At 44.5% G+C, this 27,363-nt stretch overlaps 1 non-coding gene across 1 annotated transcript; it reads right to left on the reverse strand.

Moving 5' to 3' along the window:
* Positions 1-3,848: 3,848 nt before the first annotated feature.
* On the reverse strand, positions 3,849-4,002 carry LOC115471449. Its single transcript, XR_003942338.1, has one exon. It is a non-coding gene; the product is annotated as a 5.8S ribosomal RNA (ribosomal RNA).
* Between the last annotated feature and the right edge of the window lie 23,361 nt (positions 4,003-27,363).

Here is a 27,363-nt window from a genome sequence, read left to right on the forward strand (position 1 = left end):
TCACTTTTTAACCATACTGGCTGTCGTTTGGCCTTCATCTGCCTGGTCATGCATTGAATGCAGCAGCTAACATTAATACTACCTCTGTAAACATAGCCTAGCATATTGCTCATGTTTGATCTATTCTTACTGTACACTGCCTTGCGTGAATCCCTTCAAAAAGGCGGTAAATAAATCCTAATAAATAAATATACCATTAAAATGTGTATTATTCACACATCTCTATCTGTGTCTACATGTCCTGCCGGTGAACATAGCTTATGATGCATTCTGCCATAATTCCAACCTAGCTGTATTGTACCAATTTATTCAAGTTTTATACTTCTTCAAAAGCAGCTGACATGAAAATCTCTCACTTATCTTTTCTTTAAGCTCTGACTTCAGTTTTCCCTTGATAGTGGCAAATAATGTTCAGCACAATTATTTCCACCAGTACTTCTGCAACTAAGTACTGGCAGCTTTAAACTGTAGAAATATTTCATCTCAGTTTGACTCTGAGCTAACTTTAGATCACAGGAAATATGCCAGACTCAGTCACTAATCAACATTGTTTGTTACTTTTTTTTAATAGCAGAATCCCCTTGCTGAAGACACACATATGGCAGATATCGTATTGTGCAATGTGTGGGAAGCATTAACCCTTCCACAGAATCATACTTCACATCTGAACATGTTTCATGGTTGTGAACTTTGAAATGATGCAATGGTTCCCAATGAGCAATTTTGAAACCATCTCAGCAGTCATGACCAAACATTTGAATATACTCCCAGGCCATAGTTAAACATTTTGACAGTAACAGCAGCAAAACAGCTAGACTTGGCTTGGTGACATTTGCTCATTGTTCAAATGACACTGATGGAGTGAGTTTGAGGGTTTGTAGGGGTGAGGCAGGTAATTAACCTTCAGTTCCCATTTGCTTCTAGATCTGATGAAGCTGGCCTTGGGTGCCATGCAGAGCTGAATGATGATCATTCTCACTTGCTTGGAAGACCACAAACAAAAGAAGATTTGTTGGTTCAAAGAAAATTGGATGTTTTTTTTTTCATAATGACTGGACAATCTGCAGGGAAACCCATAGTATGAAAGCTTCAGGGCAGAAGAACATTCAAGTGCAGGGAGTTGAGGATTAGCCTTGACCTGTCATATTTCTTCTCTCTTTGTTTATAGACTTTTCGATTCATACTTGCACATGCACACCTGTTCCCTAGTCTTTGAGGGGGTCATCTGTCAGCTAAGAATTGCAGAAGTTAAATGGGTGCTGGTCTTTTCTTTTTCTTCTGTTTTCTCCCTTTTTCCATTTTATCTTTTTTTTTTTTTTTTTAGTTTGTACCCTAACATTATTTTATTTATTGTTTGTAGCATTTGTACCCCACATTTTCCCACCAATGCGTTCCCATGAAGTGTGGTATGGAAAATGCAATAAGCGTAAACAGAATGTATGGGCAGACTGGAAGGACCATTCTGGTCTTATCTGCCGCCATCTACTATGATACACAGGGCTAATTTTCAAAGCACTTAGACTTACAAAGTTCCATAGGTTACTATTAAGTCTAAGTGCTTTGAAAATACACCTTCATGTTAACCTGTGCTCCAAGGTTCTACATGTCTTAGGGATCATTTTACTAAGCTGCGCTAAAAAGTGGCCTTAGCGCATGCTTATGCATGTCAGTCCTAAACACTAAGGCCATTTTTACCATATGGGTAAAATGGCCGATTTTCATATTTTCAGCTTAAATGGCCACATGCTAATTTTCCCATGGACATTAGTGCATGAGCATTTAACTACTCTTATTTTGTAGGTGATGTGGAGGGGCATAATCGAATGCGAACGCCTATCTCCATGGGTGTCTATGTCCGAAAACGGGTAAGTGAAGAGGCGGGACAGACCGTATTTTCGAAAAAATGGACATTTTTCAGCTGGGCGTTTGTTTTTTTTTAGCGATAATAGAAACTAAAAACGCCCAGCTCAAAAATGTCCTAATCCGAGCCATTTGGTCATGGGAGGGGCCACGATTCGTAGTACACTGGCCCCCCTGACATGCCAGGACACCAACTGGGCACCCTAGAGGTCAGTGCAGTGGACTTCAGAAACAGCTCCCACATGCATAGCTCCCTTACCACGGGAAGCTGAGCACCCAACCCCCTCCCCAAAAACCCACTACCAACAAATATACAACACTACCATTGCTCTTAGGGGTGAAGGGGGCACCTACATGTGGGTACAGTGGGTTTTGGAGACCTCCCATTTACCAGCACAAGTGTTACATGTAGGGGGGGATGGGCCTGGGTCCACCTGGTTGAAGTGCACTGCGGTACCCACTAAAAGTGCTCCAGGGACCTGCATACACGCAGGCCTCTAGGACTTGTTGCTGCTATATAACATTGGCACACCAGTTGACACCTGAAGACTAATCTCTCCAAAAACATCCTTTATTGGAATAAGCACGCTTACTCACAGTTAACTGCAGATCAGAGGTTGTGCCCCACTGGCAATGAGTCTCCCTGGTACTGAGATTAGCAGTAGGTCAGAGCTGGCAGAATGGTGTACAATGCCCTTTCAGCCACATTCAAGGTAAGAACTAAGTTCTGTAACGTGGCTAACAAGTGAAAGGGATCTAAAGCTGGCTTTCAAAAATGGCCACTACCTCATGGACTACCGGAAACAAAACAAGACACACTCTGACCCAGTAAGCAGGGGGAAAAGCACCATGGGAGTAGAGCCTACCAACTACCAACATCGTGAGCATTTGCCACAAGCTAGTGGAATCACGGAGCCCAAAACCTTACACCCACCACAATGCATTGCTGATGTGACTCTGCAGTGCGCATAACAGAAAAAGTGTCACACTCACCCGAGAGCCACATCAGAACCAGGGAAAGGCCGTCACAGGATAGAACACATTCTTTTGTCATAGAGGTGGGTATGGCATTTGAGGCTGGCATAGAGGCTAGAAAAAAAGTTTTTAAAGTGTTTTTTGTTTGGTGGGAGGGGGTTAGTGACCACAGGGGGAGTCCGGGGAGGTCATCCCCAATTCCCTCCAGTGGTCATCTGGGCAGTTGGGGCACTTTTTTGGGACTTATTTGTGAAAAAAAGGGTCCAAAAAAAGTGACCCAAAATTGCGGTAAAAACGTCTTTTTTTTCGATTATCAGCTAAAGACGCCCATCTCTCCTTGGCCGATAACCACGCCCCAGTTCCGCCTTCACCACGCCTCCGACACACCCCCGTCAACTTTACCCATTTCTGCGACGGATTGCAGTTGGAAACGCCCAAAATCGGCTTTCGATTATACCGATTTGAGCGCCCATGGGAGAAAGACGCCCATCTCCCAATTTGGGTCGCAATATAGGCGTTTTTCTCTTTCGATTATAAGCAGGAAGGGCTCACACGCTAACCATGCACTAATTGATTCCAAAATAAGACCTTTAATATGATGAATAGCTCCAACATGACTATATTTCTGTGTGTGACCCTGCCTCAGGGGTGAACATATCTGTGAAATGAGTTCATTTCTTTTCCTCCGCTTAGTAATATGCTTAAATTCAGCGGGTCGCCGCGTCCGATCTGAGGTCGTAGCCCGGAGGGCGGTCTGGGAGGGGGGGGACGGCGCGGGCGGAGCCGGCGGCGGAGAGGGCCGGCGCGGGCAGCCTCGGGCTGGACCGCAGACAGCCGCGCGCGTGTGGCCCGGACGCGCGCTGGGTCGGCCCCCGCGCTCCCCGGGTCTGCTCTTGAGGGGTCGAAGGGTCGGCGGAGGAGGGACGGGGCCCCGGCGGACCCCGCTCCCCGGAGACCCTGCGAACGGCCCCAGCCGCGCGCCCGGCGGGCGCCGGGGCGATTGACGGGAAGGGCGACCCTCAGACGGGCGTAGCCCCGGGAGGAACCCGGGGCCGCAAGGTGCGTTCGAAGTGTCGATGATCAATGTGTCCTGCAATTCACACTAATTCTCGCAGCTAGCTGCGTTCTTCATCGATGCACGAGCCGAGTGATCCACCGCTAAGAGTCGCGCCCTCAGGTCTGCGCGGGGCGGCGTCGTGGGTTTCCGGACGCCCGCCTTCCGCGGAGCGGCGTCGACGGGAGAACGAAAGGAAAAACGACGAGCCCGGAGGCTCGGGGGTCCAGGCGCTCGGCCCGGCGTCCCCCCTTCCCCGGGGGATCGCCGGCGCGGGGGTGAGGAGGAGGAGGACCGCCCCCCCCTCTCTCTCCCCGGCGGACGCGGGGCGCCCGAGGCGTACGGGGGCCGGGGCCCTCGGCGCCCGTCGCCGCTGCCGCCCCGCCTCGCTCGAGTCTTCAAACCTCCGCCGCGCCCCCGTCGCCGGGGCGGGCGCTAGGTACCTGGAACCTTACGGAGGAAACCGTGCTCATTTTGAGTATTTATATACTGCTTAGACCTAAGTGGTTTACAGCTTCACTTTACAGGCCCTAGGTCTGTCCCTATTAGGGCTCACAGTCTAGGTAGTACATTGTACTACTGTTGTACCTGGGGCAATGGAGGGCTAATGGACTCATTTTCAAAACAGAAAAACGTCTAAAAAGTGGCATAAAGCAGCATTTGGACATTTTTCTCACAAAAACATCTAAATCAGTATTTTTGAAACCTATTTTTAGACATTTTTCTTTGAAGTCTGTCAGAAGTGTGTCCAAATCACACGTTCAGGGTAGGACTTGGGCATTCCTAAGACTTAGACACTTTTCAGCTATAATGGAACAAAACAAAACTGTCCAGGACTAAAACTAAGATGTTTTGAGCTAGACCTGTTTTTATAATGAATAAGGGACAAAAAGGTGCCCTAAATAATTAGATGACCACTGGAGGGAATCGGGGATGACCTCCCCTTATTCCTCCAGTGGTCACTAACCCCCTCCCACTGCTAAAATATGTGATTAAAAATATTACTTGTCAGCCTCTATGCCACCCTCAGATGTTATACTCAGGTCCATTAGAATAGCATGCAGGTCCCTGGAGTAGCCTAGTAGTGGTGCAGTGCACTGCAGACAGGTGGACCCAGGCCCATACCTCCCCATACCTGTTACACTTGTGGAGGAAACTGTGAGCCCTCCAAAACTCACCAGAAACCCACTGTACCCACATATTGATGCGTCTTTCACCTGTAAGGGCTATGGTAGTGGTGTATAGTTGGAGGTAGAGGGTTTTGGGGGGCTCAGCAGAAAAGATAAGGGAGCAATGGTGAGAAGTCCACTGCAGTGTGCCCTAGGGTACCCTATTGCTTTCCTGGGATGCCAGGGGGATCCGTTTAGCAAAAATGCTGGCTCTGCTTACATCCTAATGGCTTGATTTTGTGTGTTTTGCACTTGGACATTTTCTTTTCCGAAAATGGACCGAAAATCAAAACGTCCAAATTACAAAGCCTTGTTCTAAACAATATTTTTGAAAAAAAAAGATAGACGTTTTTCTTTTTTTGAAAATGAACTTCTTTGTCCGACTTTGGACGTTTTGCAAAAAAACATCCAAAATCTGAATAGCAATCATATTGAAAGTGCCCCTCCACGTGACTTGCCAAAGGTCACATAGAGCTGTAGAGGGAATTGAACCTGGTTCCCCAGGATCTCCACCCACTGCTGGCCATCAGGCAGCAGCAGGAATCAAATCCAATTCCCCAGGTCTACAACCTGCTGCACTAACCATTAGGCCACTCCTCCAGTTGGAAATGCACAGTCTCGTATATGTGTAAGAAGATGTGTTCAGCCGTGCTGTGCCACATAAAAAGCGCTGTGCATTCGTGCAGCAGGAGAAACTGGCAGCGCCTCTGCATGTTACAAGAAAAGGAATCTCAAGTATGTTAAAAGGAAATATTTGTTCCAAAACAAGAAAGCTGAATTTAGTAAGTTAAAAAAAAAAAAAGTAAAAATGCCTGAAAGAGAATAGGAACAGCCTAGGGGTTTCGTGTACTGGATACTATTCAGAAGAATTCCTGGGACATACGTTCAAGACTCATCTCTTCCATGGACTTTCCACATGATCTTAGGCACATCACTGTATATCTGGGACCCAGTTGAAAACAAGACTATTAACTTAGGGCCTCTTTTACTAAACCGCACTAGCTATTCCCGAGCAACAAATGTGAAGCATCCCATTCAAAATGAATGGGCTACAGCGCATTTGCCACACAGGAATTGCTCGTGTGGTTTAGTAAGAGGCCCTTAGGGCAGTGCTTCTCAACCCAGTCCTCGGGGCACACTCAGCCAGTCAGGTTTTTAGGATACCCACATTGAATAAGCATGAGATGAATTTGCATATCAAGGAGGCAGTGCATGTAAATCTATCTCATGCTTATTCATTGCGGATAGCCTGAAAACCCAGCCAGATGGTTGTGTTCTGAGGACTGGGTTGAGAATCCCTGACTTAAGAGGACATTATCCAGTTAGCAGGCTGAAACTGGATGTTCAGCACTGGCCAGTATTCAGGTACCAGTGCTAAATATCCAGTTTTATTTTGTAGTTTATGAAAATTTGCTATACTGCCTGATCTAAAGCATTTCTCTTGGTCAGTGTTTCTCAATCCAGTCCTCAGGGCATATATAGCCAGTCTGTTTTTTAGGATATCCACAATGAATAAGTATGAGAGAGATTTGCATGCTGGGGTGGAAATTCATGCAAATCTCTCTCATGCATATTCATTGTGGATATCCTGAAAACTTGACTGGCTGGGTGTGGCCTGATGACTGTTTTTGAGAAGCACTGGTCTAGGTAGTTAAACTGTGGCGGCTGGCAGTTTTCTTAACCACTGGCGGCCATGGTTGAATATTGGGCCCCTAAAATCTAACTTTCATAGTTAGAATTCTCTACTATGTATTTTAAAAAATGTTAAGCCAAATCACATAAATTCTGACTTGGCAAGTTCAATGCTATAAGCATGAAAGTGCAATGCAAATTATTAAATAAAGTGGCAGAATGTTGATACTGGAAAATACAAAAGTCTTAAAGCTTTATAATATGTATAATATTTGGTGAAAATATATTTTTGGATATAGGGATATAGAGTCAATTTTATCTTGTGGCTGCATGCAAAAATTTACCATGTGGCTCCCACTTGACTCTCAAAGAGAAGATGGTTTGCACACACTGGTTTAGTATATAAGTACATGAAAACACTGCCAGCCTGTTACCCATTAAGGAAGTGGAGACTAGAGTCTGCCCAGCCACAACACAAAAGGAACATTTGAAACTGAGTCAACAAAACCGTATGGTTTGGAAACTGGACTCTTGCATTACAAAAAGCATAGGTTTTAGCAAGTACTGATTGTGGTCCTCTGCTGTATACGGCACTTTCTTGTCTTCCTGAATAGGCACCATGGTTGTGTAGCCCATCTTCCTTGCATGTAGGGATCTGTACAAAGGCGTGCTAGTGTTTTAAGCCACCCATAGGAATATATGGGCATCTCTAGTGTTTAGCGCACACATTTTTAGTGTGCGCTAAAATGCTAGCATGCCTTTGTAAAAGGGGTCCATAATGCTTTAATCCCAGCAAGGTGAGAAACATAGAGGCCCTTTTACTAAGCCGCATAGGTACCTACGCGTGCCCAACGCGTGCCAAATTGGGCCTTGCGATAATTTCAATTTTGGTGCGTATCTGCTACATGCGTCCCAAAAATATTTTTAAATTTCTGACATGCATCAGCTACGCGCGTAGGTCATTACCATCCGGTTACCGCATGAGACCTTACCACTAAGTCAATGGCTGGTGGTAAGGTCTCAGACCCAAAATGGACGCGCAGCCATTTTCGGCAAAAAGTTTAAAAAGGCATTTTTTGTAGGTGCGCTGAAAAATAATTCTGCGCTTGCCCAAAACACGAGTCTACAGTACCGCAGCCCATTTTTCAGCGCACCTTAGTAAAAGCACCCTACAGAGAGGAGCTGATAATGAACACTTTGCTAAGGCCTTATGCCTTGAGAAAATAGGTGAAATTTATTCAATGGTTTGGTGTTTGCCATAACATATTCTCATTGCAGACCAATGAGAGGCAACAAACAGCTGCAGCAGCAGCAGAAAAGCAGCCACAAAAACAATAGACACAAAAGTTTATTTAGACAACAACCATAAAATGATGATGAGGTACAGGATGTCCATTCTATTGTGATACTGTATTATCAGCTCAACATTTTTCGGCACTACCATGCCTGCATCAGACGTCAGTACTGCTATTTAAAATTTGGAGCCAGATGCAGCAGGAATGGAAGGGACCACTCCTGCCCTGTCACACTAGACTACTGGGGATCACCTCCAGGTAAGTTCTCGAGATGAGAAGGGGTCAATGAGATGAGGATATGGGGAAGAGACAGAGTTAGTTGGAGGAGTGAAGTAAATGAGAGACCACCTTATGCAGGTCCCGGGTAACAATCCTGCTTATAATCGAAAGAGAAAAACGCCTATATTGCGACCCAAATCGGGAGATGGGCGTCTTTCTCCCGTGGGCACCCAAATCGGTATAATCAAAAGCTGATTTTGGGCGTTTCCAACTGCAATCCGTCGCGGAAACGGGTAAAGTTGACGGGGGGGGGGGGGGGGGGGGTGTCGGAGGCATGGTGAAGGTGGAACTGGGGCATGGTTATCGGCCGAGGAGAGATGGGCGTCTTTAGCTGATAATCGAAAAAAAAGGCATTTTTACCGTGATTTTGGGTCACTTTTTGTGGACCCTTTTTTTCAGGAACAAGTCCCAAAAAAGTGCCCCAACTGCCCAGATGACCACTGGAGGGAATCGGGGATGACCTCCCAGGACTCCCCCAGTGGTTACTAACCCCCTTCCCACCAAAAAAAAAAAACACTTTAAAAACTTTTTTTCCAGCCTCTATGCCAGCCTCAAATGCCGTACCCACCTCCATGACAGCAGAATGTGTTCTATCCTGTGACAGCCTTTCCCTGGTTCTGATGTGGCTCTCGGGTGAGTGTGACACCTTTTCTGTTATGCACACTGCAGAGTCACATCAACAATGCATTGTGGTGGTTGTAGGGTATTGGGCTCCGTGATTCCACTAGCTTGTGGCAAATGCTCATGATGTTGGTAGTTTGTAGGCTCTACTCCCATGGTGCTTTCCCCCGGCTTACTGGGTCAGAGTGTGCCTTGTTTTGTTTCCGGTAGTCCATGAGGTAGTGGCCATTTTTGTAAGCCAGCTTTAGATCCCTTTCACGTGTTAGCCACGTTACAGAACTTAGTTCTTACCTTGAATGTGGCTGAAAGAGGGCATTGTACACCATTCTGCCAGCTCTGACCTACTGATAATCTCAGTACCAGGGAGACTCATTGCCAGTGGGGCACAACCTCTGATCTGCAGTTAACTGTGAGTAAGCGTGCTTATTCCAATAAAGGATGTTTTTGGAGAGATTAGTCTTCAGGTGTCAACTGGTGTGCCAATGTTATATAGCAGCAACAAGTCCTAGAGGCCTGCGTGTATGCAGGTCCATGGAGCACTTTTAGTGGGTACCGCAGTGCACTTCAGCCAGGTGGACCCAGGCCCATCCCCCCTACCTGTAACACTTGTGCTGGTAAATGGGAGGTCTCCAAAACCCACTGTACCCACATGTAGGTGCCCCCTTCACCCCTAAGAGCTATGGTAGTGTCGTACATTTGTGGGTAGTGGGTTTTGGGGGAGGGGGGTTGGGTGCTCAGCACCCGTGGTAAGTGAGCTATGCATGTGGGAGCGTTGTCTGAAGTCCACCGCACGGACCTCTAGGGTGCCCAGTTGGTGTCCTGGCATGTCAGGGGGGCGAGTGTACTACGAATCGTGGCCCCTCCCATGACCAAATGGCTCGGATTAGGACGTTTTTGAGCTGGGCGTTTTTAGTTTCCATTATCGCTAAAAAAAACAAACGCCCAGCTGAAACATGTCCATTTTTTCGAAAACACGGTCTGTCCCGCCTCTTCACGTACCCGTTTTCGGACATAGACGCCCATGGAGATAGGCGTTCGCGTTCGATTATGCCCCTCCACATAGCCTACCGTTAAGATGCATTGTTTTGCCACTAACTCATGTATTTTAGCACAGGTCCAATTTTATTCAATGACACCTAGTCCTAATAACTGGGCTTCACAGTAAAATAACACATCTTATTGGTTACCCATGTCAATAACTTCCACCCTAAGGGACCCTTTTACCAAACGGCGCTAAAAGGTGGACCACAGTAGCATCGGAATAGCCGCACACTGAGGTCACTTTTTATCACCACCAGTAAAAAGGCCTTTTTTTTAAAAGGGCCAGTAAATGGCTGTGTGGTAACTAAAAAAAATGACTCACAGCCATTTACAGCTGGAGCCCTTACCGCCTCCTATTTAAGAGGTGGTGAAGGCTCCAGCGGTAACCTGGCAGTAATGGGGCAGCGCATGGCACTGCCTGATTACCACCAGGCATACCCCATCACTAGAAAAAAACAAAGGTATTTTCTAACACTGGAAATGCCATATGGGAAAACTGGAACTATTGCCAGGCTCCTGGGTGAGCCCGGTGGTAGGTCCAATTTGCCACGCACCAAGCTGGCCGTAACCCTACCGCCCTTTAGTAAAAGGACCCCTAAGTGTCTTATCTGGGTCCTGGATGAATATCAGCTGGGACCCACATATGTGCCAGTGGTTATCTGTTGGCTGTCCATGCCCAGATATTCAATGCCAGTGCCTGGGCATGACTTGACATTGAATATCCAGGTATAATTTAGCCAATGGTGATCAGCACTTTGAAAATGCTGACTACTGCTGGCTGAATATCCGGGGGGGGGGGGGGGGGTGAATATATATTTTAGATTTTATAGGGTTCCATTATTCCTTTCAATATGTTACAAGTAGAGGAGTGTGGTAGCCGTGTTAGTCCACTCTTAAGGTTATTACAAGTAATTTATAATCTGCCTCAAAATGAATATTCTAAGTGGTGTTATATTACTAATCTTATTACAAGAGCTTTAGATGTAACCACCTATGACCCGTCTATATCAAAGTTTTCTACTTGGTATCAATCTCTTTTATCCTCCCCTAAGACTGCTTCAAAGATCTACAAAACTGTATACACAGCGATAAACTTTGAATTTTTCTGTATTATTATTATTCAGGAATATTAGATAAATATATTATTGTTAATGATTTTTGTAATAGATATACCTCGTTATGATGACATGTATAACATTCATGTATGTTCATATATTTAAGAATCTCTTTGAATAAAAATATTTTTTAAAATGAGTGTAATTGTGGGTAGGGAACAATGGGTTGAATTTTTGAATTATGTTTGCAGGATGTTTATTTATTTATTGGTCATGCCTCAAGTAACCCAGTAAGGCATGTAATCAAGTACAAATAAATTAATTAATAAACCAATACAACAAATACCAGCCTCTTGGCTTTTTGTGTGTTTCTCCTGCCTTGGGCAATCGGTGTCCCCGAGTGCTTGGATATCAGAGTTTTTCCTTTTTACCTTTCTCTATATCTCAATAAGGAAAAATTACCCAGATCACTTTGCTTTCCTCAATCAGATTGGCTTATTCCAACTTCTACTCTATGAAAGGAAAGGTGCTGAAGCACAGAGGATACATCGTTCTCCAGTGTCAGGGTCTCACATGGGAATCAATCTTTTTAGAATGTTTATTATACCATTTACTCTTTAGGAAAAGGTAGTAAAGAACTACATCCTAGCACATAGGTTACTCTTCTCTATGAATGCTAATCAAAGTGGATTTAAATAGTGAGTAGGAACTTCCCAGTATATGTATCAAAGGTTGTGGAGTCTGTGTTGCTCTCTCTCCTCTAATTTGCCATGACATACTGTAGTTAAAAAATAGAAACAGCTTTCTTACCAGGTGGCCTTTTCCTAAGCTCTCATTAAGTTATTTTGCTACGACATCACTTACTAGCAAAGCGATCACTCTTGGTCCCAAATTTTCAAAGCCACGTCCAGAAATAGAATTCAGAATGAAAAGACAAACATTCCAGTTATAAGCATTTTCTGATGAGAGCTTAAGCTGCATTCTAAAGCAAAACTGTTTTAGGAGAGGGATTTACAAATGTCTATGAAACAGCAGGAACCATGTGAGACCCTACAGCAAGAACAATGTGAGACCCTGCCCTCACTTCTCCAGGAATTGTAATTCACTATTCTGTCACTGGTCTGGCTTTTTGAATTTAGCAGGTTCATTGCTGGGTTCTGATAAGAGGATGATTTATTTGCATAAGAATAGCATCATTTTTGCTATTGTGAAGATGTATGCAATTTCTTAATAACTTGCCATATTGCTACGTTGATTTTAGAGGTGCAGACTATCCAGCTTATAATCGAAAGAGAAAAACGCCTATATTTCGACCCAAATCGGGAGATGGGCGTTTTTCTCACAAAGGCGTCCAAATCGGTATAATCGAAAGCTGATTTTGGGCGTTTCCAACTGCACTCCGTCGCGGAAACGAATAAAGTTGATGGGGGCATGTCGGAGGCGTAGTGGAGGCGGGACTGGGGCGTGGTTATCAGCCGAGGAGAGATGGGCGTCTTTAGCTGATAATCAAAAAAAAGGCGTTTTTACCGCGATTTGGGGTCACTTTTTTGACCCTTTCTTTTCACGAACAAGTCCCAAAACAGTGCCCCAACTTCCCAGATGACTACTGGAGGGAATCGAGGATGACCTCCCCGGACTCCCCCAGTGATCACTAACCCCCTCCCACCAAAAAAAAACCCACTTTAAAAACTTTTTTTCCAGCCTCTATGCCAGCCTCAAATGACAGCAGAATATGTTTGATCCTGTCACAGCCTTTCCCTGGGTCAGATGTGGCTCTCGGGTGCACTACAGGGTCACATCAGCATTGCATTGTGGTGGGTGTAGGGTATTGGGCTCCGTGATTTCATTAGCTTGTGTTACAGTCTCACGATGTTGGTAGTTGGTAGGCTCTTCTCCCATGGTGCTTTTCCCCCTGCCTACTGGGTCAGAGTGTGCCCTGTTGTGTTTCCGGTAGTCCATGAGGTAGTGGCCATTTTTGTAAGCCAATTTTAGATCCCTTCCATGTGTTAGCCACGTTAGAGAACTTAGTTCTTACCTTGAATGTGGCTGAAAGAGGGCATTGTACAACATTCTGCCAGCTCTGACCTGCTAATCTCACTACCAGGGAGACTCGTTGCCAGTGGTGGGGCACAACCTCTGATCTGCAGTTAACTGTGAGTAAGCGTGCTTATTCCAATAAAGGACGTTTTCGGAGAGATTAGTCTTCAGGTGTAAACTGGTGTGCCAATGTTATACAGCAGTAACAAGTCCTAGAGGCCTGCAAGTATGCAGGTCCCTGGAGCACTTTTAGTGGGTATCGCAGTGCACTTCAGCCAGGTGGACCCAGGCCCATCCCCCCCCACCTGTAACACTTGTGCTGGTAAATGGGAGGCCTCCAAAACTCACTGTACCCAAATGTAGGTGCCCCCTTCACCCCTAAGAGCTATGGTAGTGTTGTACATTTGTGGGTAGTGGGTTTTTGGGGAGGGGGTTGGGAGCTCAGCACCTGTGGAAAGGGAGCTATGCATGTGGGAGCTTTTTCTGAAGTCCACCGCACTGACCTAAGGTGCTCAGTTGGTGTCCTGGCATATCAGGGGGGTGAGTGTACTACGAATCGTGGCCCCTCCCATGACCAAATGGCTCAGATTAGGACGTTTTTGAGCTGGGCGTTTTTAGTTTCCATTATCGCAAAAAAAAAGAAACGCCCAGCTCAAAAACGTCCATTTTTTCTAAAATACGGTTCGGCCCGCCCCTTCACGGACCCGTTCTCGGAGATAAACGCCCATGGAGATAGGCGTTTCCGTTCGATTATGCCCCTCCACCTCAGTTACCAAGAAGTTGACGGTCTTTAGTGGTAAGGACTGGAGGATCAATACTACTGACTGAGATGCCATTGAACCAAGACTGTGGAATTGTGAGACAGCACTGATTTCTTTTCAACATAAGTGTAGGCAAGCTTGCTTTTTTTGTTGTTAAATTGAATTATAAATTTTTGCAGAACCCTTTCAAATTTGGATACATTGTAGCAGAGGATTTTTTTGAATCAGTTTTTCTCCTATTTAGAGTTTTTTTACACTGATTCTTTTTTCCCCCTGATTTCTGACACCAGTGATAGTATTGGGACTCCCATTATGGTAGAGGGTTGTTTATAGCATGTCTATGGTCCGCTACGGGGAGGGTTTGAAGTGTCTTTTGTTTAATTGATTTTCATAGTCCTCTTAGTATATGGAATATATTATGTAAAGTTTTCAAACTCAGTTGTTTTGTTTTAGTTACAATTTCTTAATGCCACCTTGATGTACTGATGAGTAAACTCATTTTTGAATAGAGCCTAGAATCCAGTCCTGCTTTCTTTAAACACATCCTTTCCGATGTACTTTGATACCTGTAAGAAAATTCCAACTGAATGCAGCTACAATGTACTTAGAGGCATGTCAAACTCCAAAAATGTCTAAAAGTCAAAGTCCAAATTCCAAGAAGTCTATACAGACCAATAGCACGGTACAGTAAATGATTTTCTTAAAATGAGAGTGAGCTCTAAGGTCTGCTTAAGTGAGGGTTGTTGGGCATGAATGGATTGATATTCAACGCAATTTAACCAACTAGAAATGGCTCCTGGCTGGTTAAGTTATATTTTCAGCAGCCCTTAGGGTGTCTTTTACTAAAGCATGCTCACGTTTTTAGCATGCGCTAAAATTGTGGGCACGCTAAACATTACAGATGCCAATGCATTCCTACCGGCGTTTCTAATGTTTAGCGCGCCCACAATTTTAGCGAGCATTAAAAACATGAGCGCACCTTAGTAAAAGACCCTCTAAATCAGTTTAGTGCTGTTCAAAATAACCGGCTAGCGCCAAACTCAAAACTGGCTATTATGGGAACATTTTCCGGGAGTGGAGTCTGCACTTTTTAAGTTAAGTGCTGATATTCAGAACTTAGGGTCCCTCTTACAAAGGCACGCTAGCGTTTTTAGAACACGCTAAACGCTAGAGATGCCCACATATTCCTATGGGTGTCTCTAGTGTTTAGCATATGCTAATCATTAGCATATGCTAAAAATGCTAGCGGGCAGTTTTGTTTTAAGTCCAACATTTCTACAGAGCAATTCATGTTATGAAATAGCCACAGACACATCCATGTGGAATATCCTAATGGGTAGAGCAAGGGACGGAGAGCCTGGGAACCCAGGTTCAAATACCATTGTAGTTCTTTGTAATATTTTTTAAATTGTGAACCCTCCACAGACAGAAAATGTACACCACTTCCATATGAGCCCGAAGGCTATTGAAATAGTGCATATTCACATACAGTAGGGATTTTTCTCTCCCTAGAGGGCTCACTATTAAAAACAAAATATCACAAAAAACTGCAGTGGGATTTAAACCAAGGTCCTCTGATTCTGAGCCCACTGCTCTATTAGGCTATTCCACATGGGCCTTTATATGGCCATTTTATACCATGGGTATTCCTATGCTGCCATATCCTTTGTTTTTCCCCATTCATAGTCTCTTGATTATTCTCTGTGCCTGTTGACTGCTCGTCGATCCTGTTGGTACCTGGACTACTCTTTGTGCCTGCTGACTGCCTGTTGTTCCAGCCTGTACGTGGATTATTCTCTGTGTCTGCCTCTGGCCTCTTGCCCCCGGAACTTCTGCCTGGCTCTAGAGCCCAGACCTTCTTTGCCTCCTTGCGGCCTGCTCCCCTTGGCCCCTGCTCTCAAGTCCTGTCGGCCGCCTGCACCTAGGGGCTCAACTCCTGGGGAACGGCGGTCATCACAGGTGAAGCCTCAGGGTTGCCCGACTGCTGAGCCAGGACCTGGGTCCTCCTCAGGGCCTGTCGGTGTTCTTCTCGGCACAAGGACTCACAAGTCTGACACATAGACTGGAATTTTAGAAAGGACATTCAGTGTACCTGTTTCCTATAAGCAGAGCCAGGGCCGCCGAGAGAGTGAGCCGTGCCTGAGGCAGGGCCACCCCCCCCCCCCCCAGGAACGCCGCCGCCCCCCAGAATCATCATCGCCGCTGCTGCCCACCTGCCCGCAGTGCCTTGGCTGGTCCCACCAGCTGCAGGCAGCAGAGCTCCTTCCTCTGCTCAGCATTGCCTGCCCCTGTGGCTGCTTTCCTCAGGTCGCAGATGCTCGGTCTCAAAACTGAGCATGTGTGGCCTGAGGGCCTAGCAGCTGCTAGGCAGGCAATGCAAGGGGAGGGCCTGGCGCTGGAGTTTTCTCTCTCCTGCTCCTGTCGAGATGTGATTAACCAGGTCCTGTCAGGAGCAGGAGAGAGAGAGAGAGAGAGAGAGACCCCGGGGCTGGGCCCCCCCTTGGAGGCCCGGGGAATTTTGGTCCCCTGTCCCCCCTCAGCAGCCCTGAGCAGAGCCTCCCCTAGTTCACATACACACAACCACATGTCCCTTCTACTGAGAATACTGATTAACCTTTCCTTAGCCACTGTTCTTCAATACAGGTGGCTAACTAGGCAAATATGCCAACTTCTGCCATGCAGCTATAAGTCAGCCTTCTTTTAATGTTTGGATGACTTTTGTCTTAGAGGAGTGATTGTGAGTGACTTGTGGTATTGTTTTAAAGTGTATGAAGCAGGAATGCACATCCGGAATAGCCAAAGGCCTCAGGAAAGACAGGCTTGAGTCTTGATTATATTCATTCAGATGTGAGCTGAGCTGTGAAGGCAGATTTTTAAAAGAACATGTCTAAAGAAGAAGGATTACCTTTGAAAGCTAATCATAAAAAGTATTAAGTTAGTTCAATAAAAAAGGCATAATCTTATTTTCTTTTCTCTGTTTTGCTTTATTTCTATTTATTACCGTAAAAAAGGGCATATAAATTGGAGTTGAGATGTCCAGGTTGGAACATGTCAGTTTCTGCTAGCATTTTAGAAAAGCATTTTGCCAATGTAGAGCCTGTTCTAAGATACATAAAGGAATGGATGGGTACATGCCTGCTATGTGACGTGGCAGGTGTCAAACTGTCAGAGGTGTGAGTTCTTTAGGCCAAGCTGAACGCTGCCGGGTACGAAGACTCGAACCCGGATGCTGCTTGGCGGCCAAGCAACCCCAAAGTTCACCTGCGGTGACCGCCATTCCACGGGAGTTGATCCCCCAGGTGGGGGCAGCCGGCAGGACTTGTACAGCGAGACGAGAGAAATCCAGGTGCAGGCAAAGTCAGTAGGCAGGCAGCAGATCAGAGAGTAATCCGGGTACAGACAGGAGTCGGTAGGCAGGCATCAGGTCAGAGAGTAATCCGGGTGCAGACAGGAGTCGGTAGGCAGGCATCAGGTCAGAGAGTAATCTGGGTGCAGACAGGAGTCGGTAGGCAGGCAGCAGGTCAGAGAGTAATATGGGTGCAAACAGGAGTCAGTAACGAGGAACCAGTAAAATGGAAGCAAAGCGCAACGTAAGACACCTACCTCAGTAGAAGCCGAAGCCCCGATGGACCGGGAAGGCTCGTGGAAATAGTGGCGGCTTCTGACATCAGCCGGCTGTGCTGGGGCAGATAGCCTCATCACACAGGGGCGTCGGCATTGGGGCATCTTCAGGCCAGCGTCTAACATCGACAGACGCGAGGAAGCGCCGAATCGTTATGGCGGTATGCGTTTCCGCACCACCAGAAGACCCAATCGGGACCGAGGTGAGGAACATGACAGCAGGATCCATTTTGCAATTGTTAACATCTAACAGTATTGAGCAAAGTATCAGTGGGGTCAGCATGACAACATACATGTGTTACATGTATGTTAGTATTTCAGAACATACACCTGTATGTACCAGTACTTACACATGCATGTTTGCCATTTTAAACATGCCTATGTTTCCTCAGGCTGTCACAAAACCCAATATCATTTGCCAGTATCTCCTTTTGGGGGGAGGTGTAGGGGAGGAGACAAAAAGCATTTGGGAACTAAGGGAGTGACCTCCATTAATCCCTCTAATACAGCGTTGTACAACACAAGCACTTTTATATAATAATATGTACCCTGGAGGCAGGTGTAAAACCCAATGTTGAACTCAGAGGTCATAAATGTGCATTCCTCTGCTGAAGTGGGGAATGCACATGAATATTTTAACTCTGCTCTAGTCATGCCCAAAACACCCCCAGACTATAAGCCTTGCAATATACATATGTTCACGTTGTGGATGTGTGTCTCCTGGCTTTCTAAAATCATGATTTAGTCTGTGATATACACATCTAAATGCCACATTAGGCTACAGAGCAACCTAAATGAAATCTGTGGCTGAAATTTGCCACTCGGTTTCAGTCAAAACCGAAACCAGTTCCCGAATGGGAACAGCCCCCACTCCCTCTCTACCTCCCCCCCAATAGAAGGAGACCCCTCCAGGACCCATCCAAAGGCCCCCCCTCCTTCTCCCAAGGCCTACTGTACATCCCCTGGTGGTCTAGTGGCTGGTCAGAGCAGGGGTGATCCCCAGTCAGCTCCAATCTCAAAATGGCTGCAATGACTTCCAGCGGCAATATTGAGAGACTGCTGCAGGAAGTCATGGTAGCCATTTTGACTGCAGAGACAAGACAGGCCTGAGTTGCTGCTCCTGCTCTGACTACCCACTACACAACCAGGTGATGTATGGTAGACTCAGGGGGAGGAGGGGGCCTCCTTCTATTCGGGGAGGAGATGGGAACTCCTTTGGTTCAAAGAGGAGGTAAGATAGCCATGGGACACAGCACAAAAATTTTAGTTTCAGCTGAAAATACACCAGCATTTTTGGCTGAAACCAAAACAAGGTCAAATGCGGATTTCAGGCTGGTTTTGATGCTGAAAATAAAACTGAAGTTTAGTTGGCCTCTAGTTTAGGCGTGTCAAAATCGTGAATAAGGGTTCAAATATAATCGCCTTTATCTATTAAGGAGGGAGAGGTTTATGAAGAGCTGAAAATTTGGTATTTTACTTTCCATCAGGGCCAGCTCAACCTGTGGACCAGGTGAAGCACTGGTCCAGGGCGCCAGTGATAACGTGTTTTAAGCCTGTAAAATATATTGGATATATTCATGCTTTAATTATGTCCTGAAATGTACTTCTCCTATTTGGCCAGCAGGTGGTGTTTCTTTGCTGTAAAGCTGTTATAGAGTAATGAATGTTCTTTCTTTTGTTTTAGCACATAGATGTGAAGTAAGAAGCAGTATACTTTTAAAACGTGTTCTGGGCTCTGATTGGCCCAGGAGCTCATTTTCATTTGGAGAATACTGACTTTTGCTCCGGTGTTAGCCAGGAAGAAGAGAGAGACAGATCTCTTTGCTAAGGCCCTGTAAACAGTTACATTTGATAACTTGTGAGCAGCTATATGTCCTGATCTTTCCAGGTACTTTTTAGAAAGTAAACAAATGTTTAGTTAAGTGTTATAACTGATTCATATTTCAGTTACCTGTTATTGTTTGCTGATTTGCTCATTTTTTTGTATACTGTTCAATTTTTAAGACAATAAACAATTTAGTTTATTGCCTATTTGTCTGGACTGATAAAGAATCCTGGTGGTTTGTGTGTTAGGTCCACTGCAAATGTGGCTCCAGTAACCTAGAAATCACTGGGGATTGTGACCAGAGACGGTTGCGACCCAGTCGATGGGAGGAGGGTGCTAGTATAGCGCATGAGTGGTAGGTGCAGGCAGACCTGAGCAGTGCTGGGGATAGACTCTCTAAGTAGCCATGGGGTAACCCCAGGCGGGTGGCTAGGTGTTTCGTGACAGGTGCCAAAACCCTGGTCTAGCATCTCTTCTTCCTTCTATCCCTCCCTCTGCCTGCAATTCAGTATCCATAGGACAGGAGAGAGGGACGAGAGGAGAGATGCCGAACTGGGATTTTGGCACCCTTTATCATCAGTGGGGAAGTGGAGACTTGAAAAGAGGAGACAATGGGTCACCAGTGTGGGAACAGAGTGGAAGGAGAGATACTAGATTGAGGGGGTGGGGCCGCAACAGACCCTTGAGCTGGTCCTGCTTTTCATATTAAGTTTAGAGCATGTGTTATTGCTTAAAAGAGCAGCTTTTGATCAAAGAACTGCTGACACTCTCCAATTTCAACGAATTAGTCTCTGAGCTTGATTGTAGTATTGGCTGGGCTGTGATGTATCACTCCTGGTCACCCCATACACTGACGTGTCTCCAGCGAAGGAATGACTTTGATATTTGGCATTTACCATTTTAAGAATTTCTTTTTCCCTCCTACACATGACACTGATGATGAATCTAGGACAGAGCATGTGTACTGTGGCTGAAGGGACTGAATACGTATGATTCAGCAATAAACTTTGCAAAGCATGGAATAGTTAATATTGGGCAAAGCTGATTTCAAAGTGGAACTAGGTTGTGTGTCTTTGGGGCAGAACTATGAACAGCTCAGTTGCTGTTTTCCAAAGGCAGCCCTTTTGAGGCTCCTTCTGGCTGTAGGAGAGGTCACTGACCTGGGCTGCAGAAGAGGCTTCCTTGTTTAGACAAAACCAGATGGTCTGCTCTGTTTTACATTTAAATGAAGGCACATGTGAAAGAACCCTGCAAATTAAAACAGAAGTGTGGTGGCTTAAAAGCTAGTATCTAAGACAGGACAAAATAATTGCTTTTGCTAAAAATAGCTTCTTTTGCTGACCAGAAATAAATCTGTCAGTCCTTCCTGCACAGTAGATGTAACATACAGAAGTTTAAAACACATTGCAATTTACAGGCTTTAGCAGACATTTGTCTAAGCTGCCTCCTTATGGATTTGCATTTATAAAAACAAGGATGGGAAAAGTCCTCACTGTCAGTGTATGAATTCAGGCTGTAGGTCACACACCAGCTACAGCTTCTAAAGAGAATGAATGTGGGGTGTGTTTGTGTGTGTGTGTGTGGTGGATGTGGGAGTTATTTACTCACCCTCATACCAGAGAGGAGTGGGCTAATGGTTAGTGCAGCAGATGGGAACTGGGTTCAATTCCCATTGCTGCCAAACAGTCAGCAGTGGGCTCAGATCCTGGGGAACCAGGTTCAATTCCCTCTGCAGCTTTGTGTGACCCCTAAAATACCAAGCTGCGGGAAAAAGGGCCCTGCGCTAGCAGCGGGGGCCATTTTTCCCACGTGTCAGGGCCCTTTTTACCTCAGCAGATAAAAAAGCCCCCAGCACACATGGCCATGCGGTAAGACAACTCTTACTCAATGGCCCTTACCGCCACCCACTGAGATGGTGATAAGGGCTCCCGCGCTAACCTAACGGTAACCGGGCACCACACAGTGATGTCTGATTAATGCTGGGTTATTACCACACAAGCCATTTCTGGGGATTTTCTTTTTCCCCAGAAATGGTGCGTGCTTGGGGCGGGACCACCATCAGTGGCCGTGTTAGGCCAGCGGTAGTCCTGGAAGAAAGCCCGCATTGGGCTTACCGCCGCTCTGTAAAGGGTCCTTTAGCCTTCCATTGCTCCAGGTACAATATGTGAGCCCATTAGGGACAGTGTAAGCACAATTGTATGCAAACCACCTCAACTCGAGCTCAGCAATCACATCATCTTAATCTTATGAATTTCAATCTGCCTTTTCTAAGGATTCACAGGATGACTTACAGTATGATTCAGAATCAGATAACCATACATCCTTGTCCCACTGAGCTTACAGTTTAAGGTGCCTGAGGCAATGGGACAGAAAGTGACTTGCTCAAGGTCACAGGAAGTGTCAGTATGGGAAGTAACAGTGTGCCATAAAGAATCAGCACACATGTCCATATTTTATAAAATATACATACAAGTGCAAGACCTGCCCCTCTGCCCCACTTATTCTGCATCCTTCAGCAAGCCTATATGTATATTTCATAAATGTAGGCACCTACCCCCTAATTCTATAAAAGTTGCCATAAATTGCATGCGTAAATTTGGGCACATACCCAATTTGCATGTTCAATTTAATTGAATAACAAGCTAATTACCAACAATTGGCTTTTTAACAAGCAATTATTGAAACTAATTAGATTTACTTAACATTTACATGCGTAAATTTAGGCACAAGATCCACGCCTAAAATTTTCATCAGATCTGAAAAAGGGAGTGTAGAAATGGGAGGGTATGGATGTAACAGGGGTGTTCCTAAAATTAATGCATGCTGTTATAGAATAACAAGGATATACACCTAATGTAGGCGCGTACATTTGCACCATGTTTCAGTTGATGCAGATGGCTGCACCTAAAGTTAGGTGTGATTCCCGGGCATAAGCATTATTCTATAAACTGAGCTTAACTTTAAGCATGGCTTATAGACTACAGCTTTTTCAGCACCGATTTTTTTTTGTGCCATATATAGACTCTAGCCCTTAACATGCAAAGCTGTGCATGCATGTTACAGAATAGTGTCGGTTTCATGCGTAACTTAATTTAATAATGAGCTGCTAATTGATGTTAACGAACAATAAGGGCTATAATTGCTGTTAACTTGTGCTAATTGGCATTAATTAGCAGTTAAGTGGGTAACTATCATTAGTCAGTATTCTACAAAATGTGCACACAAAATCCATAGCGGGCAACTTGCAAGGGGGCATGGGCATGGGCCTGGGAGGGGCATGGGCAAGTCATGGACGTGCCCAGCAGTTAATACACCTGACAGCAGTCTTTGAGCTAGCATAAGTGCTTGTGCCTAAAGTTAGGTGCATAACTGTGGACTTAGCTAGAATTCTCTAACGGCAGTTACGCGCATAACTACATTTACAGAATTTACAGCGAAGGGCGACGAAAATGATAGTGGGGATGGGACGACTTTCCTATGAAGAGAGGCTGAGAAGGCTAGGGCTTTTCAGCTTGGAGAAGAGATGGCTGAGGGGAGATATGATAGAAGTGTATAAAATAATGAGTGGAATGGATCGGGTGGATGTGAAGCGACTGTTCACGCTATCCAAAAATACTAGGACTAGAGGGCATGAGTTGAAGCTACAGTGTGGTAAATTTAAAACGAATCGGAGAAAATTTTTCTTCACCCAACGTGTAATTAGACTCTGGAATTCGTTGCCGGAGAACGTGGTACGGGCGGTTAGCTTGACGGAGTTTAAAAAGGGGTTAGATAGATTCCTAAAGGACAAGTCCATAGACCGCTATTAAATGGACTTGGAAAAATTCCGCATTTTTAGGTATAACTTGTCTGGAATGTTTTTACGTTTGGGGAGCGTGCCAGGTGCCCTTGACCTGGATTGGCCACTGTCGGTGACAGGATGCTGGGCTAGATGGACCTTTGGTCTTTCCCAGTATGGCACTACTTATGTACATACATTTTAGATAATCTACAGAGAATTATCCCCTAAAAAGACAATTCTATAGCTGCACACCTGCATGTATTTGCTTCTTGTATATGGTGCCACAAGAATCCGCTCTTAGTGCTATTCTACAAACCTCTCCTAAAGTTAGACATGGTTTATAGAATAAGCATAGCACCTGTTCCTGCAACTAAATTTAGGCACAACCACTGGGCATATTCTATAACACTGTGTGCAATTTTTAGGAATGCCCTTGCCCCACCCATGGCCACACCCCCTTTGATATCCACCCATAAGAATTTACGTGCACCACGTTACAGAATATGCAAAGAAAGTTGCAAGAGTAAATTCTAATTAGTGCCAATTAGTGCTGAAAATTGCTTGTTAGTGGTCAATTATCAGCGCTGATTGGCTTGTTAAACAATTAATTTGTTTGTACAGCTGTAGTAGCCATATATAGAATCCAGGGGTAAATGTACAGAATGCTAACACTTATGCACGTGACAACAAGGTGCCTAAGAGCTATTCTATGCCCACTGGTTGTCTATCTCATATAGAATTACTTACAAGATCTAATTTCTGGTTCACAACATTCATCACACTGGGCAGCCAATATTCCTCTCAGGCTTACTTATCCCATATCAACCCACCCACACTCTCAGATCATCACATTCAAATAAATTAGTCATTCCAATTTTCCACCACATTTGCTCGCTGATTTCAGCACCGATTATTTTAAATGCCATATATAGAATCTCCTCCTTAGGGGGAAAACTCTATATATGATGCCTAAAAATCAGCACCCACAAAAAAACACGCGGTTAGCGTGATTCTATAAACTACACCTAAAGTTAGATGTAGTTTATAGAATATGCTCACGCGCCATTCTTGTGACTAAAATTTAGGTACACCCATTTAGGCCACCTAAAACCAAGCCTAAATACCTGCATCTAAGTTAGGTGCAGATTGGGTGTATGCTATAATAGTGATCATACTTTTTTGAAATGCCCACAACCCACCCATTCCACGCCCATGGCCAAGCATTAGAATTTAGGCATACTGCGCTATAGAATACACCTGGAAAGTCATGTGTGTTAATTCTAATTAAAGCCAATTAGTGCCACTAATTATTGTTAAGTACCAACTATCGGCACTGATTGGCTTGTTAATCAATTAAGTTGTGTGTGCAATTTGGCCATGCAGGCAAATTAGTGCACACAACTTAAGGTGCCATATATAGAATTTTGGGGTTAAGATATAAGTTACACATGTATCTCCTGTTCTATTCTTTTCTTTACAACTATGGAGTTCCTTTCTTTTTAATGACTTTATCTTGTACAGCACTCTGATTTATTGTAAAGGACGGAATATTAAATACAAACTAAACTAAGCTCTGTAAACTAAGTAAAACTGTACTTGAAGCAATGGAGGGTTAAGTGGCTTAAGGTCAGAAGGAGCAGGCACCCCTGGGTGTCAAGCCTGGAGCTCTAACCACTTGGCTACTCCTCCACTTGAGTCTTTCTAGACGTATGTCCTAGACACACTGTGGAAAAATCTAATGCTTTAGGCCTTAAGTATGGTTCACCCTTGGCCATCTCTGCTTCTGTCTAAATGGGCTTGTTCCGAAAATATTTGGATCCGATATTTAGCAGGATATATCTGAATAGAAAAGGGTCTTATCAAGTTAAGTTACTTACTGGGCCAGATCTGGATATTAGCGGCATTTACGAGATAGTTGCCTGGATATCAGTGACACTGTGGCATGTGGTGAGGCAGTCCAGGGGCAGAGTCAGGGTGGACCTGGAAAGTATCTGGGTACTGCCAATGTTTAATGCTGGTATCCAGATAACCAGCTGGGCAAGAAGGCCCACATAAAATGTAGTTTTAACTATGTCTGCTTAGGATGCTGCCACTGAATTTTGGCGCACCTAGGTGACTTCACGGAGCTGCCCATACCTGGATAAGGGCCATACAAGGCTTCCCTATCCCCTGCTCGTTCCCCCAACCCCTTCTAACAGTCATAACAGTCTGATCATTAAAAACCAACCTGTTCAAAAAGGCATACCACATTGATCTATCCTAAATTCCAGATAGCGAAACTTATACCAGAACTGGACAAAACTGAACCCACGATACTTGATTGTTTAATTTACTCTGTCACCATTGAACTTTGACGCAATACCACTTTATTTCTCAGTCCGGAAATGAACTCTCTATACGTGACTGCTTAAGGTACTCTGTCACTTATGAACTTTAATGCAATACCACTCTGTATTTCTCATTCCGATAATGGTGATCATCACTATGGCATAATGTAAGCCACATTGAGCCTGCAAATAGGTGGGAAAATGGGGGATACAAATGCAACAAATAAATAAATAAATTTAGACATGAGCATTTACCATATCAATATCAACAAGATTCTTATTGACCACTGTATCCCCTGGATAAGGGTCCAATGCAGTTTACAGATTGACAGCAAAACAGCAACCACACATCAAAATAAAATTAAAAGTCATAATATTTTTAGAAATCACAATCTACTAAACAAAAACATTTTTAGTTTTCAATGAAATACATAATGGTTCATCTCAGTCCTAATGACAGAAGGATGAGTGTTCCATAAAGGTATTGCTAAAGATGAAAACATAATATTAGCCACGTTAAAGTAGCACACACCTTTAACAGGGAGAGACCGAAATATAAATGAACTATATAACCGTACAGTGAACAAGGTCAGTGGAGTAGCAATTAGATTTATCTATAATTCTGACACAACTCCATGGAGAATCTGAAACATCAGACAAGCTGATTTATGTATCTACACTAGTTCTATGGCTGACATAAGTGCTCACGCCTAAACACATATGCATATATGTACCTGCCTATGCTAGTATTCTATAAAGGGTCTAATTAGTCTTATATGTGTCTAAATATAGGCACCCTTTTGTAGAATTACCCTCCACACATATTGCTTCACTGAATATATGTGAATGCTTTACATGCCATGGCTGTCATTTAGGGAAAATGCTGACCACAAGGTTTAACTATTGTGCCATATATGTCTATGTTATGTTATGTGGTACAGATCAATGACTTGAAAAATTGCATTGTGGTTTCCATGGTGCAGAGACCTTCTTTCAGCTAGGAGAATGAAGGAGTCTATTCAGCCAGTAACCGGATCTGGGAATGAACCACGTCCCACGTCAGCATTACAGCTTGCAAACTACCCTCCAGTTCTTCAGCTCTTTCCCTTATATCTTCAAAGATTGCATTGTCTTACACAGAAAGTTTTGATTACAAGGTCGCTGGTTAAGTCTAATTGTCAGAGAAGTCATTACAATGCACTCATGAAAATGTGATGTTTCTGAATGTTTGGAAGAAAGAAGTGTGACTAGAAACCTTCTCTGTTCCTCTCTATGAACACAGAGCTCTGTATTATGTCCTGTTCCAAAAGTGATGAAACAACAGCCATAGGTCATCAGAGGGAGTTGTTATGAATATCAACTCATCGTAGGTGTAATGCAGGGTTTGTAGTTCTGAATTTATGAAGAATACTAGCTTACAATTTTCTAAATATAAGGGCATGAAAATATGGAATCAGCTCAGCCTGTTGCTGCTGCTGCTAATTTGGTGCTTTGAGTTAATTTTCTTTGTTTCTTGTCTGCTTCGGTGGCAAATATTCCTGGATAATATTAGGGCACAATATTATTATCTACAATAGAAAGTGATAAATGAAAATGAATTCCACAGATGTTGCTATAAAGGCATTTTTGTGGGACTATGGCAATATATGCATGTAAAATGTCACCTATATAATGACCTGCCTATGGCGACAAGGACACAAGACATTTAGTGGTGAATTCTATAAATGGCACCTAAAAGATAGGTGCCAAAAAAAACCTACTTAAGCACCATTCAATGGCGCGGCTTATAGAATAGCACTTAAGTGCAGGGGTTTGCACCGAAATTAGGATGTCCATTGGACCAATGCAAATGCCTATGCCTAATTTTATATGTGGAACCCCCTTATTCTATAATTGTGCATGTAACTGGAATCCACACTCACGCCCTGACCTGAAATGCCCATGCCTCTCCCATTTCTATGCCCCCTTTTCCAGGACATGTGTGAAATTTAGGTGTTGAACCTGTGCCTAAATTTACTCACATACATGTT

Source organism: Microcaecilia unicolor, chromosome 5 (genome assembly GCF_901765095.1).
Source record: "Microcaecilia unicolor chromosome 5, aMicUni1.1, whole genome shotgun sequence".
NCBI lineage: Eukaryota > Metazoa > Chordata > Amphibia > Gymnophiona > Siphonopidae > Microcaecilia > Microcaecilia unicolor.